The following is a 17,475-nucleotide window of genomic DNA, read 5'->3' as shown; positions in this document are numbered from 1 at the left end:
TGTCCTTAGGTTGGTTAGATTTAAGTAGTTCTAAGTTCTAGGGGACTGATGACCTCAGAAGTTAAATCCCATAGTGTTCTGAACCATTTGAACCATAACCAAGCAGAATAAACATCTGTACAGCACGGGTGAGAAACAGACATTTCACACTATATATGTGGACAGGCCAAAATATATGAAGTAACGATTACATATGCACCAGCAAGAGAACGTGGTATGTAGACACCAGTACGACATTACTGCACATAAAAAAAACAAAGTATGTACTGGAACAATTTTTAAATATTTACAACAACGATACATGAACGTTTATTCCTGAAAATATTTTAAGAATAGGAAAGCAAGACGGGGGCTATATGTACAACACAGATGAAGTAACGCATAAAAAATAAGCTGAAAACTGCTAAAGAAGAGGATGATGCTACATCAGGTAAGTGAATATGACAGTGTACAACAGCAGAAATTCTGGTGGCAATAATGGAAATAAATGTTCTTTTGAGATGATGTACAGATTGTGTCAACATAAGCATATCGCTACTCATTAATATGAATTGAAACGGCGAAGTGGTTTGCGCTGTAATGATTTATGATACACTGATAGGCTAGGAATTGTCCTGCCAAAGAGGTTTTGCTAAATGGAGAGTTACGGTTATTAGGCGACAGAAAAGTCAGCAAATTGTCTACATAGAAAGAGAAAGGTGAAGTATACTTATCAGGCGACAGAAAAGAACTGCATGGTGAGGAAAAGCGTCAAGTGTAAAGAACGTTTCATCGAATTGCAAGGACGGCAATACGCCAATAGTATTTGTATAGCAGTATGACTTCTTATGACAAATAATTGGCCAATTTTGAATAACGACGATGTGACAAAAGTGAATAACAATGTAAGTTCTTTAATGGACGGCAATGCGCCGATAGGAGCTTAAGAGCGGTATAAAATTTTTGATTGACAAACTCGGCTGGGAGATAACGGACTGCTGTAGCGCATTCTTGCACAGATGACATGTCGTATGTTAAAAAAATACTGTCAGCATAAAGGTGCAGAATAACGCTACCTTGAAAATCTTTACTATTTAAAGAATAAAGATATATGGTTATACACGAATTTACTGAGGGTAACAATCAGTTTTTTCTAATCACTAAATAAGAAAGTCTATGATCAGATAAATTAAATTAATAAGCTGCGAATGAAAAAATATAAAACAAATTCAACTTTTGGAGAACAATAAGAAATTATAAGTACAGTGGAATTGTATGGCTCTTGAGAGATGATACAGTAAATTTTATAAAAAAATTGGGTAAAACTTACTTCCAAAATTGATAGTTGTCTGCAAGGACATCCCAATTTTTGGAAATCTCGGAAGGAGGGGGATGTCTAATATTTCTGGCTTTACAGCCATCGAAGCACTTCGGAGATCTTCGGATAGCGCCTAACTCGAATGGCGCGCGAAGTGATTTGGCTGTTAAGATCAAACCTGGTTCGGCAGTCTCAGAGGACATAGCGTGTGGCGCGGTCGATATCACTTAAGGAATCAATTGTCAATCTCTAGTTATTTGTATGTGTAATTGAAAACAATTTATAGTAACTACGCAAATACACAGTTCATAGCTTTGTTTTTATGAAAGTGTGAAGATCATTAATTATATGGGATTCATAAAGTTGAATATAATGGTGCAGTTCCTCTTATTCTGCTAATAAAAAGTGAGTGGCATCCTGTATAAATAAGCTAGCTGAAGATTTAACTATTTATGCAATATCAGCTTCTCGCTAAAAGGCAAAAAGGTGCAATCTTAGTACAAATGGAAACGGCGACCATTTGTGGTAACAAAGAGGTGATGTGAAGGAGAGAGGTATGTATCTCCCTCTATCCCTTTTTCAACTCTTCTGAAATCGCCATTGTAGTTTACTGAGGATATTTTTATTGCTCAGGTGCGATATTATTCTAGAATACATTGCACTCTGAAAATTTTTGGAAAATGTCTGCAGTGAAACAGGTGGATAGTTATTGACATCTCTCCTATCATCTTCCTTGAAGAGTGGCTTAACAACATATTTGTATCTTTTGAAAAATGCTTTGAGTTAGTTCTGCATTGTAAATTCTACGCAAGATAGGGCTTATAGTACGGGAACAAATCTTTAGTACCCTATTGAGAACACCATCAAAAACAGATGAGATTTTATTTTTGACAGAGTATACGATTTTCTTAATTTCAGAACGAAAAGTTACTGATACATGCACATGACAATTTTATGAGAGTTTGTTTTCGACGTACTGCTATGACTTTTCTCTGTTTCTCTCTATACTTCCTACCACACTGCGCAATAAATCAAGGGCACAGTTTTTTGAAACCTCGTAATTGTCTTCCATTGTGACGCATAAGATTGAGGCTCAGAGGTGCCTGCTACATTCCTCTGTAATGGTGCAAAAGCAAGGCGCCCTGCGACGTCGTCCTTGGGTTCGGTGACACTTCAGACAGCAAGGTGTCGATACACATAAAAAAAAGACGAAATCATTCTAGTTCATGTGAATTGTAAGGTGGGTTAATAGCGTCATATTGGAACCAAATTTCACTCAGCTCTGTCCAACGCCGTTTTGGCGGTTTCACACGATGAAAATGTCATCACACCCCCTCTTAGCCACATTTCACCCCTTCATTTGACGCCTTGCTGTGGAAGTCAGAACCAATACGCATTCTTATGGGCGGCCGAAGAAAACATTTCAGACAACTCTGCCACTCACAATCGACACGAAAATGCCTCAGGAAGTACACTACTGGCCATTAAAATTGCTACACCACGAAGATGACGTGCTACAGACGCGAAATTTAACCGACAGAGGGACGATGCTGTGATATGCAAATGATTAGCTTTTCAGAGCATTCACACAAGGTTGGCGCCGGTGGCGACACCTACAACGTGCTGACATGAGGAAGGTTTCCAACCGGTTTCTCATACACAAACAGTAGTTGACTGGCGTTGTTGTGATGCCTCGTGTAAGGAGGAGAAATGCGTACCATCACGTTTCCGACTTTGATAAAGGTCGGATTGTAGTCTATCGAGATTGCGGTTTATCGTATCGCGACATTGCTGCTCGCGATGGTCGAGATCCAATGACTGTTAGAAGAATATGGAATCGGTGGGTTCAGGAGGGTAATACGGAACGCAGTGCTGGATCCCAGCGGCCTCATATCACTAGCAGTCGAATGTCTGGCATCTTATCCGCATGGCTACAACGGTTCGTGCAGCCACGTCTCGATCCCTAAGTCAACAGATGGGGACGTTTGCAAAACAAGAACCATCTGCACGAACAGTTCGACGACGTTCGCAGCAGCATGGACTATCAGCTCAGAGACCATGGCTGCGGTTACCCTTGACGCTGCATCACAGACAGGAGCGCCTGCGATGGTGTACTCAACGACGAAACTGGGTGCACGAATGGCAAAACGTTATTTTTTTCGGATGAATCCAGGTTCTGTTTACAGCATCATGATGGTCGCATCCGTGTTTGGCGACATCGCGGTGAACGCACATTGGAAGTGTGTATTCGTCATCGCCATGCTGGCGTTTCACCCGGCATGATGGTATAGGGTGCCACTGGTTATACGTCTCGGACACCTCTTGTTCGCATTGACGGCACTTTGAACAGTGGACGTTACATTTCGGATGTGTTACGACCCGTGGCTCTACCCTTCATTCGATCCCTGCGAAACCCTACATTTCAGCAGGATAATGCACGTTCGCATGTTGCAGGTCGTGTACGGGCCTTTCTGGATACAGAAAATGTTCGACTGCTGCCCTGGCCTGCACATTCTCCAGATCTCTCACCAATTGAAAACGTCTGGTCCATGGTGGCCGAGCAACTGGCTCGTCACAATACTCTTGATGAACTGTGGTATTGTGTTGAGGCTACATGGGCAGGTGTACATGTAAACGCCATCCAAGCTCTGTTGGACTGAATGCCCAGGCGTATCAAGGCCGTTATTACGACCAGTGGTGGTTGTTCTGGGTACTGATTTCTCAGGATCTATGCTCCCAAATTACGTGAAAATGTAATTAGATGTCACTTCTAGTATAATATATTTGTCCAATGAATACCCGTTTATCATCTACATTTCTTCTTTGTGTAGCAATTTTGGCTGGCTCTGGGCACTATGAGACTTAACAGCTAAGGTCATCAGTCCCCCCAGAACTTAGAACTACTTAAACCTAACAAACCTAAGGACATCACAAACATATATGCCCGAGGCAGGATTCGAACCTGCGACCGTAGCGGCCGCGCGGTTTCAGACTGAAGCGCCTAGAACCGCTTGGCCACACCGGCCGGCGTGTAGCAATTTTAATGGCCAGTAATGTAGCATAAAAGGTGTCAATGACACCACTCCTCCTCTAGAAGCGTTCATCTTTACACAGTTCACGCTAGGAAACGATAATTTGCAATACGATGTACAACAGGAAGACGTTCTTGACAAATTTTGCTACTGATGGCAACACACGGACGATTCAACCATTTTCTAAAGAGATCGTGTGGCTGCAACTCCACTGAACATGATCTCCCTATTTGGAGTGTAGCGTAACTACATGTTTTGCTATGGCATACAGGGTGCAACAACTAGGAACCGTTCAAAATCGTTGGGCGAAATTTGAACGTGATCAGAAGCAGAAAAGGGTGTTTATGCTTTTTCATCCCGTGTTCTTCGCACCCTCACGTGTCGCATGTACGGGAAACTGCGTCATTGAAAAACGCGTGAATAAATCGGCAAAGGGTCCCTCTATGATTCCCTCACCCCTTCCCATTTCAGCAACACCATCAGTATCACCTGCACATCTTTGTTGGGCACTTTAAAGATTTCTCTGTATAGAGACACTCATCTACTGATCGCTACCGTATTCGGCCAGCACATTTTTAAAGTACCAACAAAGGTGCTCGAGTGGCACCAAGGGTATTAACGAAGTGGGGGGAGGGGGGGGGACGTCTTTAAGGTACTCTGCTATTTCATTCACATGTGTGTCAATGTTGCACCCTCTATGCACACGCACAAGAGGGCGCGACAAAAGAGGAATGAAAATGCATGCACCCCCTTTGATTTCAATCATGTTCTAATTTCGTCGATGGATTTTGAACAGTACCTAGTGGTTCCACCCTATATATCAAAGCAATACTTGTCACACTGCATTCCAAAGGGGAGCGAGCTTACGTTCAGTGTGGTTGCAGTCCCGTGATTTCCTTAGAAAATAGTTTAATAGTCCGGGGAGGTATTGGAGGGAGATTCCAGCAGTGGCAAAATTTTTCAAGAACGTTGTTCTGTTGTACTTTGCACTGCAAACTTTCGTTTTCGAGAGCAAAATGTGTGAAAACTAATGTCCCTAGCGATGGGGTGGTTCCATTGACGCCTTTTATGCCACATCTTGAGGCCTTCTCGTGTCCGTTCTGAGCGGCGGTGCGTTCGAAATTGTTTTCCTCTGTCACCCATCACAAACTCGCGCTATTTAAACGCTATGCGTCGCGGTTCTGACTCCCATCGCAGAGGCGTCAAGCGAAGGGTTTAAGTGTGGAGAAGAGGGAGTGTGACTTTCCCATCGTGTGGCACATCCACAGTGGCGTTGGGCGAAACTGTGGTGACAAACTAATCTTACAGTTCACATGCACATCTGAGCTCTGGCCTTTCAAATACACGTATGGACACGTCTGATGCTTCGCTGTTGCCGAAGGTGACGTGCAGGGCGCCACGCTTTTGCACCATTACAAAGGAAGGTTGTAGGCACCTTTCACCCAAATTTCAAACTTCTGCGTCGTAATGGAAGACAGTTATGGGATTTGAAAACAGAGATCTTTTAATTGTTATATGCAGAAAATATTTAAGAAGTGATTATTAAATACATTTCATTTGCTGCCTGTGACTCATTTATAATCCTTCCATACAGTTCAGTAGTGACGATATCCTGTTCTGTAGCATGTTGTCATGTCTCTCGTTTTATTACACTCCATATAGCCTTAAGTCTGTCGTTGGAGTTGCTGATTTCTGACGTGCACATTCCTTGATATTTAATAACTTTTGTTAGTAGGTTCGAACAGTTTTTTGAAGTGCGGAACTACTGCAGGGTCGAAATTACAATGAAATGAACACCCTTAGCTGCTTACAGGCGTTGACATACGTCAACAGGGACAGATGAAAATTTGTGCCCCGACCGGGACTCGAACCCGGGATCTCCTGCTTACATGGCAGACGTTCTATCCATCTGAGCCATCGAGGACACAGAGGATAGCGCGACTGCAGGGATTTATCTCTGGCACGCCTCCCGCGAAACCCACATTCTCAACGTATTGTCCCGCACTACATTCGTAGACATGTCCGAAAGAACAGATACCATCTTAGTATACTGCAGGGTCTTTACTTGATCTTGCCAACTGATACAATTCCTTTTTACCTTCACAAGATACTTTAATCCCTCTAGTGATCCATGTTTCTTCTTTTTACACGACTGTTTAATGACCTTTCTGATCAACTTATGTAGAGAGCCGTTTTCAGATGAAGTTATGAATTTATCATGGAATAAATCGAATTTTATGTCATCATTTGGTTCATTACAAATCTCATCCCAGGCCATCTCTAAAACTATTCTTAAAACGTTTATCCTGGAATCTATTATTCTAACTGATTTCCACTCAGGAGTATCCATACTGTAATGCACTCTGTCATTTATCCTAACTAACTGTGCATCATGATTAGAGAGAGCATTCGATATTGGGTAAAGTTATTTTCTTGCTTTGAACTTCATTAAAGGAAACATCGGTTAGGTCCTTACTACTGTTTTATCCACCCATGGTGGAACGTAATTTCTGAGATCAAATTCTGCGATCCAAATAAGGTTTCCAGACCTTACTTCTGTCAGAATCCCTTAGAATAGAAAACATTCATTCATGTCACCACAGACTTAACTGATTGCTGCTGCCTGACATAGCATGGTAAGAAATCCAGACTCCTCGTAATCAGTTCAAAATTTCTCAGTTGGAGATCTGTATACAGTTATATTTGGAAGAACTATTTTTTTAGTATCAATTCTTAAGCATACACATAGACATGCTGATCACTACAAAACCTACTTGTCTTGTGTTCTGTCTTAATATACCTTTCCCCATATTAGTTCTGCACTAGTAAGATGCTGGCCTGTATCTTTATATATAGCTTACCGAACTATGTGTTTATGTCGTGCTCAGATAGCTACAAGACTTCCGTCTTTTCAGAGCTCTCTAAATTTGTCAAAACTCTTCTACCTTATTACTCAATTCTCTAATTTTCTGGTGAAATAAACTAACCTTATTTTTCTGTGCATTCTTAGCACACCACAATTTGGGTTCCAGGAGTGTTACTCAAATCAACATGCCATTTGCGCATTCACCCACGTACTATTAAAAGCTGCAAATAGTAAAATATCGCCAGTTGGTTTTCTTGTAAGCTTTCGAAGGCATTTTATTGCTTAGGTCACATTACTCTCTGCGAAAAACTGATGTTTTGTGAAAATGATTGCTTTCCACACAGCAGGTTTGAATTAGAATTAACAAACAGAACGCAGAAAGCGTTTTTGAATAATTAATCATTGTTTGAATGAGGCAGAAACGGCAAAAGGAGTCTCACAGGGTTCAATTTTGGGTCCTTTCCACTCCTACTCCCCATGTATGCGAATTACGTTCCAATTAACAGTCAAGAAGCAGAAATGTTACTTTCTGCAGACGATACTAGTGTTATAATAAATCTCATTAGAGAGAAAGCAACATAATGAGTTGTTCTCTGAAAGTTGACTATCCGTAATGTTTGAGGAAACACACTAATTGTCTTCAATAGTCATAGCAACAATTGATATATGACATGAATGTTGCTCAATGGATAGGGTAGAATGCTTCAAATTTTTGTGTGTACATATTGATGAAAACCTGAAGTGGAGAAAGCGTATTACTGAGCTTCTCAAACAAATAGGTTCAGCTACTTTTGTTCATCATATAATTGCTGATCTTTGAAACAAATGAATCGATATTCTGTCGTATTCTGCATATTTCCACTCGGTAATTTCTCATGAAGTAGCTTTCACCTAGAAAGATTATGCAATCAGTACAATGTACTGATTGCAAAAAAAGAGACTGTGTCCACCCACAGCCATATGGATACCTCTTCAAGGAGGTATTTTAACTGCACCATCGCAATACGTATATTCGCTAACGAAATTCGTCGTAAGTAATCTATCACAATTTGAGAAGAATAGTGCTATCCATATTTATAACAAAAGAGGAAAAATTACATTTATTGCCCGTTATTAATGCTTCTAGTGGTTCAGAAAGGAGTTCAATATGCAGCAACAAAAAAAAATTAGATAATTTGCCAAATACCATAAAATTTTTGACTGGTAGCAAAGCAAGTTTTAAATCTAACCTGAAATTATTTCTGTTGGTAAATTCTTATTCCACTGACAAATTTCTTTTTAACAATTGGTATTCTGTAATAAAACTAATTATTAAGCATAATAGCACGAGTAGGACTAGAAAATGCTGTCTTAATTAGTGTTAACATTAATGATGTATCACGTCATTATATAGAGAATCGTTCAAATGATCCATGGGACATGTAAATATCTAACGCAAACGTTTGTGGTACTGGTACTACTACTACTACTACTACTACTACTACTACCTACTACTACTGACAGCACGACGGTTGTTTGCAGCTATGTTACCTTGTTAAATTTGTTGCGTTCCACACACCCTACGTTGTTAAATACTGTTTGGAGGCACTTTCCAGTGCCACAAAAGAAAGTATGTAGTTTTATTTTAAAATAATAAAGGCGTCGTAACTCGGCACTTGTAAGGATTGAAAATAGATCGTGTGCATCACAAAATTTGCCACATTGCCCGCCATACCTTAGCTAAAACCGCACCTTCTTGTATTTACGTGTTCTGGATCCTGATTTTCACCCAGTTTTGGCAAAATTCCTCTAGATCTGAAGAATTTACTCAGTAATTTCACATTTATTAGTTATATGGTCGATGAACTGCTGCAATGCTTCAGTGCCACGTGACTCAGTGTCTCGTCAAAACGAACGAAGAAGGGAAACTGTGTAAGAGAAGCTGAGTTCCACACGCGTAACACGTTACAAGAGAAATCTTCCATGACTGCAGCCGCAATGTAGCCATGGAAATACAGCCAGACATTTAGAATCGTTCAAGTCATAATTACTCAGCGCCGCAGCTAATAGTGCTGACATACGTAAGTGTAGTGGCACTTAAGCCAATGGTGGTCAGTTAGAAAACTGTCAGTGCAAGTAAATTAATAGTAAGTTTTTAAACTGAAGCAGGAGAAGTGTTTTTGCAGCAGCTGTTGTTGTTGGTGGTCGTCACTTCCGGATTCTCACACTTTATGTTAATTTCCAGCAATAAATTCCACAAGGCACCGCAGTATCTCATGAAGTTTGAACATGTGCCAATGTTGATAGTCACCTGTCAAATGGTGACATTAACCTTAGTTGTCGTCTATCCGCTGCTTACCTAGGTCACCAGCGCTAGATTCCCCCGTTGTACCTAGTGCTGGAATGTAGAGGTTGCTGGTCTTCTTCTACCGCCGCCGCCGCCGCCGCCGCCGCCGCCGCCGCCGCCGCCGCCGCCAAAACAAATTTCGTTGAAAGCTCAATATTTATCTCAAATTTGAGGGTATATTATACAAGAATATGTTAACTGAATATTTAATTCCGATTTCACAGCTTTTATTACTTTTTTGACTGTACAGTAACCGCCACAACCTTTCTGAAGTACTGTAACAACATGCGTAAGAATATAAAATCGTAATTAATTATCTTGTTTAAAAGTTGACAAAACAACTAATTAAGTATTTAGTGACACACAATCTATATATGTTTTGTTTATGCTTCAGTGAGAGACTGATTATACGTAGTAGTATCAGCGAGCTGTTATTATCTAATCATTTGCACAGTGTCACATTCGTCAGCGTCAGCAGCAATTCCAGCTCGTTTTCGTACCACTACCATGGCAGCAACTGCATTATACAGGGACCACCGATGTCCAAGCACAAAATGTGCCACACCACCAGTTGGGTAGAAAGCGCCAGCAGTGACTGAGGCCAGTATGAGTTTCCTCTTCGATTTCCAGGGGCTGGTCGTCTGTAGCCTCAACGCTGCTCCATAATGTTCCGTTTTTATTGCTGTGATGCTCCCACTGTATCATCTATATGCATCAGCAGCTTTGTGTGCATCAGTTGTGCAACATGTATCATTATAATCCTAGAAATTGTGGATGTCTGTACCACGCCTAGAGAGTCGTCACTGTCTAGGTCAACAACTCTGATTTTTATGATGTGCACTAACAGACTGAGCACAATGGAGGTTGCAGTACGGATAGTCACTGTGAAAGTCATGTTGTCATCTGTTATGTCGACCAAGGTGGTGGTGATCACACCTGTTGTTAGCAAGTCTACAGTTGTGGTCGCCGTCAGTCACGCAGCCTCTGTCGCCATAATCTTAGTTGTAGTCACTGTTACTGTACACTGTCAACGTAATCACAGCTGACGCAGCGGTACATAAGGTCGCAGTCATGCACACGTTTTTTGCTGTCGGGATGAGGTCGCAGTAGTCTTTGCACTGTCCACAGAGGTGTTGTAAATAATAGCAGTCACCGTCAAAAACGCAGACACACACACTGTTTGCTGTGAGGTCACCCCAACTATGGTCAAGTTCAAAGTCCACTTGAGTGTGCCAGTGATCCGTATCAGTCTATGGAGTCTGCAGAGGGCTGGGCACAGATGTGTTCAAAGCAGCAGTCTCTTTCATTTGAGACACAGATACATTCAACATTTGATCAAAACACTGGCTGACCACTGTCACGTTCACACTAACAGTTACTAACTCCCAACTGGCTGTCAGGCTGACCACTGCCATACGTGCAGTCGCTATCGAGCTTGCGCTGTCCCAGTTGGCTGCCGGACTGGCCGTGCTCGCATTCCCATGTACAGTTGCGATCGTGGTCACGGCTGCGCTCGCTCTATCGGCAATCTGGCTACCACCGCGGGGCTCACAGCCGTATCTAACTGTCTAGGTCAACTACTCTGATTTTGATGACATGCAGTAACAGACTGACCGCGATGGAGTTTGCAGTACGGATAGTTACTTTCAGAGTCATGCTGTTCAGTGTTAAGTCGAGCAAGGTGGTGGTGACCACACCTGTTGTGTCCCAGCAGCTGGCTATCTTGATAATGGTCACTCTCCGTCAGCCGGTTGTCAGGCTGATCACAGTTCTGTTGGCTGCTGATGCGGCCAGTGTTGCGTAGCACAAGGCCCCTCTTTTGGACCTGCAGAGTATGGTCACCGACGCTCAGTGGGCTGTTGGCAGTTCACTGTTGCGTTCGTGGTCACGTTCGCTTTGACGAACCAACGTCGAAGTTGTGGTAATGGTCCTGTTGGCACATTAACTTAGCTTGGCCACATGACTGACCTCCCTCTCGATGGTCAGTGGCTATCCAGCTGCGCTGCTGTGACCGACCGTGTTGCTTGCTTGGGTGCTGGAAACTGTGACAACAGACTGCTACTGGACTGGGCCTATGTTGGATCAAACACACGCTATGTCTGCAGTCAGCCGGAAGTTACTGACCGCTGTCGGGTACACAACCGTCGTGTCGATTGTTGTCATCAAATAGTTTATTTGATAACCATCGAGAAAGGGTGCTAATTCCAGACGCCAGGATTACCGAATTATACACTGTGGAAAAGAACAACATATTCAGTACCCATGTGAATCACTGAAACCTTAACTGCTAAAATAATAAAATTTGTCGACTGTATTTCACTACTTTGATAAACTTTACAATTTATTTTATATAGCACGGTAAGCACTGTTTGAATTTGTATTTACTGTGTTATGGGTTTCGGGCGAAGACCATTGTTCAGCACAGCTTTGGTTAATAGCAGGAGTTACATATAAATGCCGAACGACCAAAATGTCTAAAACGTAAAAAATTGGTCGCACATTAAAGACAAATTTAAACAGTTTACAGTCTTGTATAGCGTCATTTCTAATAACAAAATAATGTAACCCTCACTGTTACAGTTAACATTCTTCTTTGTATGAAATCTCTTATTTTAATCATAAATACGATTAACTGAAGTTTGAAATCTGGAAAATTAGGAGTTCAATGAGCGAAATTAAGAAATTTTAGCCCGTACAAATATGTCATTTGTGCAGCTACTTTTCCAATTTGTCAGTAATGAAATATTTCTTTGCTTCCTCTTCTAACTGAATTGAGTCTACATGATCTGGATTGCCACGATGTTGTACCGTATGGCTATGATTAAACTTTCGCTACTTGAGAGGGCTCGCATGAAAACGAGTGATCACACGACAATAAAACTTTGTGGAAACATTTGTAAGGACATGCCAAAGATAAATACCGAATAAATCATCAAAGAAAACATTTTAATTCCCACAGAAGAGGGCAACATTTGTTAACTGCGTGCCATGTTTACGTTTCAGGTTATAAGCATTGCTCAACGTGACGACCATCTGCATCCACGACAGCCTGGAACCGCACTAGAGATTCCTTTTGACAATCGTTAGCAGCACTTTTCCAGCGGAGGACCATGAAAAGTTCAGCTGTGGTGACACAGCTCGTGCACTGCTTGGAGATCGCACATTGCGTCCAGCGTTGCCAACTATGGCAAAAGTAACTTCAACAATATTTTTGGCTCAATTGGCCGTCGGCCTCTCCCAGTAGCAATTTCATGATCACCAATTAATTCGAACTTCCGAATCGTGTTCTTTAGCCCTTGCAGGAAGCGGACCTCTCCGTATTCCTTTAATGCGTCAATACTTGCCCTGCTCACCCATGTTGACTGTCTGCGACTGTAATAGCTCACTGATGCTCGAGTTTCAACCCTACGTCGCCACACCAGTATCGGCGCGTAACGGCAATTCATGACACTAAGACTACTAACAACGCAAAGCCTGCTGTACACAGTCTGATCATCATTCCCATAAATTTGGTTAGCCATCGGTAAATAGTTTTCCTCTTACAATGTCTCAAATAGCGAAAATTTATAGACACCCTGTGAATTTCAGTATTATGTTGATCTTTCCTTTCATGATGGACCACAGACTTAACTGTAGCAAATGTATGCCTCTGCGTAAATGGTATGTGATAACCACTGTATCATGTGTCATAGCAGCAATTAGTTATCACGTTAAAACATTGTCTATTAAACTAAGCTGTGAAAGAAAACTATAACCTCCAAATCTTTTGTTTTTTTTTCAAAAATTGTGGCATAATTAGTTCGAGAAAGTACATGTTTATCCTGTGCGCTGTAGTGCTGTCCTGGTGATTGGAAGAGCACAGCGGATTGGTCTGATGAAGTTTATCGACATTCGTGAATAAAGGGAACTAGGTATTCGCTCATACACAATTCTATTGCGAGATGACGATAGAGTAATCAACACATTCAGAAAAAAAATTCTGAAAATATTGCAGAGAGAAAATATGAGACTGTTACCATGGACATCTTCATCTTCAGTACCTTAATTTCAACATTGTAAGCACTAATTGCTTTACAGCCACAGAAACAGCCCAGCTGCAAAAAAATTATTTTATTCAGATTTCTGTACCGTTCTTCTTAAGAGGAAACACTTACCAATTCCACAAATAGCTAAATTGAACCTGGAAGTGCTGTACTCGCGTCCGAAAGTGATTACCAGGCCTAACTGATACATTATAATGTAGGTTTGCATCAGATACCAGAAGGGCACCAACCTCACGTTTTCCTGAAAAAAATAAAAATCTTTCAATTACATCAGTGGTTACAGTTTTCTTTAGTAGCTTATGAATCAATCACCACAATGGATGTCACAAACGTGAAGTACCGAAATCATGCAGTTGCTTGTGAACCCTAAACTTTAAACTTTGAGAGGCCGTAAATGATTATCCAATTTGTTACTTATATAATTTACGCGTTACAGGAACCGTTACCCGCAACGGCCGCCCGTGTGAATGTTTACATTACAACGACGAATAAAATTTTGCTGCTCTCTGTTACATATTCCTGTCGTCAACTGTACTGTGAGACAGGCAGCTCGTATCCTACGAACCAGTTCGTCTTAGTTTCAAAGATTCTCCCGCAAGACCCAACACAATTTCATTAAATTCTGCTGTGCGAACGGTTCTTTGTTGAGAACCATGATCAGCTCTCTGAGGCTTTTGCGACCCTATTTCTCCCGAGTTTTAATGCTCTGCGATAAATTTATTCAAATTTTGATGCTAACTGCAATACTTGGCTCTCGACCTGACGCTGCACCATATATTGTGCTATACAGGGCGTTACAAAAAGGTACGGCCAAACTTTCAGGAAACATTCCTCACACACAAATAAAGAAAAGATGTTATGTGGACATGTGTCTGGAAAAGCTAAATTTACATGCTAGAGCTCATTTTAGTTTCGTCAGTATATACTGTACTTCCTCGATTCACCGCCAGTTGGCCCAATTGAAGGAAGGTAATGTTGACTTCGGTGCTTGTGTTGACATGCGACTCATTGCTCTTCAGTACTAGCATCAAGCACATCAGCTCGTAGCGTAAACAGGTTAGTGTTCATCACGAACGTGGTTTTGCAGTCAGTGCAATGTTTACAAATGCGGAGTTGGCAGATGCCCATTTGATGTATGGATTACCACGGGGCAATAGCCGTGGCGCGGTACGTTTGTATCGAGACAGATTTCCAGAACGAAGGTATCCCGACAGGAAGACGTTCAAAGCAATTGATCGGCGTCTTAGTGAGCACGGGACATTCCAGCCTTCTTACTCGCGACTGGAGAAGGCCTAGAACGACGAGGACACCTGCAATGGACGAGGCAATTCTGCGTGCAGTTGACGATAACCCTAATGTCAGCGTCAGAGAAGTTGCTGCTGTACAAGGTAACGTCGACCACGTCACTGTATGGAGTGCTACGGGAGAACCAGTTGTTTCCGTACCATGTACAGCGTGTGCAGGCACTATCAGCAGCTGATTGACCTCCACGGGTACACTTCTGAGAATGGTTCATCCAACAATGTGTCAATCCTCATTTCAGTGCAAATGTTTCTTTACGGATGAGGCTTCATTCCAACGTGATCAAATTGTAAATTTTCACAGTCAACATGTGTGGGCTGACGAGAATCCGCACGCAATTGTGCAATCACGTCATCAATACAGATTTTCTGTAAACGTTTGGACAGGCATTGTTGGTGATGTCATGATTGGGCCCCATGTCCTTCCACCTACGCTCAATGGAGCACCTTATCATGATTTCATACGGGATACTCTATCTGTGCTGCTAGAACATGTGCCTTTACAAGTACGACACAACATGTGCTTCATGCACGATGGAGCTCCTGCTCATTTCAGTCGAAGTGTTCGTTCGCTTCTCAACAACAGATTCGGTGACCGATGGATTGGTAGAGGCAGACCAGTTCCATGGTCTCCACGCTCTCCTGACCTCAACCCTCTTGACTTTCATTTATGGGGGGATTTGAAAGCTCTTGTCTAAGCAACCCCGGTACCAAATGTAGAGACTCTTCGTGCTCGTATTGTGGACGGCTGTGATACAATACGCCATTCTCCAGGGCTGCATCAGCGCATCAGGGATTCCATGCGACAGAGGGTGGATGCATGTATCCTCGCTAACGGAAGACATTTTGAACTTTCCTGTAACAAAGTGTTTGAAGTCACGCTGGTACGTTCTGTTGCTGTGTTTTTCCATTCCATGATTAATGTGATTTGAAGAGAAGTAATAAAATGACCTCTAACATGGAAAGTAAGCGATTCCGGACACATGTCCACATAACATATTTTCTTTCTTTGTGTGTGTGGAATGTTTCCTGAAAGTATGGCCGTACCTTTTTGTAACACCCTGTGTACAACTACGTACAAGACTGAAGATACTAATGAAAGTTTTTGTGAAAGCCGGGATTCGAATCTGGGTCTCCGCATCATTAGCCAGATGCGCTAATTGCTACACCACCCTGGTACAGTGGCTTGGCACGACTGCACAGACTACCCTAGAATGCCTGCCTTTTCAGTCCAAATTTTCATTTACGCTTCGGCCCACTTGGTATTTCCCAAGTTTTATTTCATTAAATGTGTGTCTGCAAGTTCCTGTAAAGATTCATGCTCCATCTTCGACAGTCAGTCATGACCCATAAACGGTGGCGAACGCGACTGTGGACACACAGAAAATGACTTAGTGTTGTCACTTCAAGAGAGAAAGTAGTGTCGACGTGACAAGCAGTTGTTTGCTTTGAAACAGACACTTTTTGACCACGTACCTCACGCGCTACGCGCATTCTGCATCTAGACAAATACTCCGCAAGTCACTGTATAGTGCGTGGCGGAGGGTTTATCATACTGAAATTATCACTATGAGTGAGGAAAAAATGATTAGACATGCCCGTGTGCGCACCCCAATCTCTTCTAATAATACGTGAGATACATGTTTGTGGTAGCATAGCGTTTGCTCAGTTGGCTTCGATTACAGGTTCTCTAAAATCACACAACGGGGTTTCACGAGACTTACATTTCTTCCTTTCAAAGATTCCCACTTAAGTTCCCACGAGCATTTCTATAACATCTTCGTGTGGCCTAAATCTGTCTGTTATGATACTATCAGTGCGTCTCTGAATCCGTTCGATGTCTTGTCAAGCTTACTTGTTAACAATTCTAAACGTTGGAACAATATTTGTGTATAATTGGACGCATTAGCAACTTGTACATCACACTGACGGAAAACAACTAAAGATAATTAATATAGAGTAATGAAGTTTCGGAAATACATTTGTCTCGGTAACATAGTTAGGTGATTAACATTGCAAGAACACAGGGTAATGTAAGAAAGAGATAAGCCATTGCCCATGTGAAATGCTGGTACATTAATAACCTGTGTAGCCGCCAGAATGTTGAAACCAAGAATGCAAACGTGCATGCATTGTGTTAGGTGCCGGATGTCAGTTTGTGGGATGGAGTTACATGCCTGTTGCACTTGATCAGTTAATACAGGGACGGTTAATGCTATTTGTTGATGACGTTGCAGATGCCGTCCGATGATGTCCCACATGTGTTTCATTGGAGACAAGAGAATGGCTCTGAGCGCTATGGGACTTAACTGCTGAGGTCATCAGTCCCCTAGAACTTAGAACTACTTAAACCTAACTAACCTAGGGACATCACACACATCCATGCCCGAGGCACGATTCGAACCTGCGACCGTAGCGGTCGCGCGGTTCCAGACTGTAGCGCCTAGAACCGCTCGGCCACCCCGGCAGGCAGATTGGAGTCAGATATGGTGATTGGGCAGACCAGGGCGTCATGTCGACACTCTGTAGAGCATGTTGGGTTACAACACTAGTAAGTGGGCGAGTGCTATCGTGTTGGAAACACCCCCTGGAATGCTGTTCATTAATAGC

The 17,475-nt window shown here is 42.2% G+C and overlaps 1 non-coding gene across 1 annotated transcript; it reads right to left on the bottom strand.

Moving 5' to 3' along the window:
- Positions 1 to 6,179: 6,179 nt before the first annotated feature.
- Trnat-ugu lies at positions 6,180 to 6,253 on the bottom strand. Its single transcript has one exon. It is a non-coding gene; the product is annotated as a tRNA-Thr (tRNA).
- Between the last annotated feature and the right edge of the window lie 11,222 nt (positions 6,254 to 17,475).

Source organism: Schistocerca piceifrons, chromosome X (assembly GCF_021461385.2).
Source record: "Schistocerca piceifrons isolate TAMUIC-IGC-003096 chromosome X, iqSchPice1.1, whole genome shotgun sequence".
Taxonomy (NCBI): domain Eukaryota; kingdom Metazoa; phylum Arthropoda; class Insecta; order Orthoptera; family Acrididae; genus Schistocerca; species Schistocerca piceifrons.
Note: the sequence above shows the minus strand (reverse complement) of the source record. Positions and strands in the feature narration are given on the sequence as shown.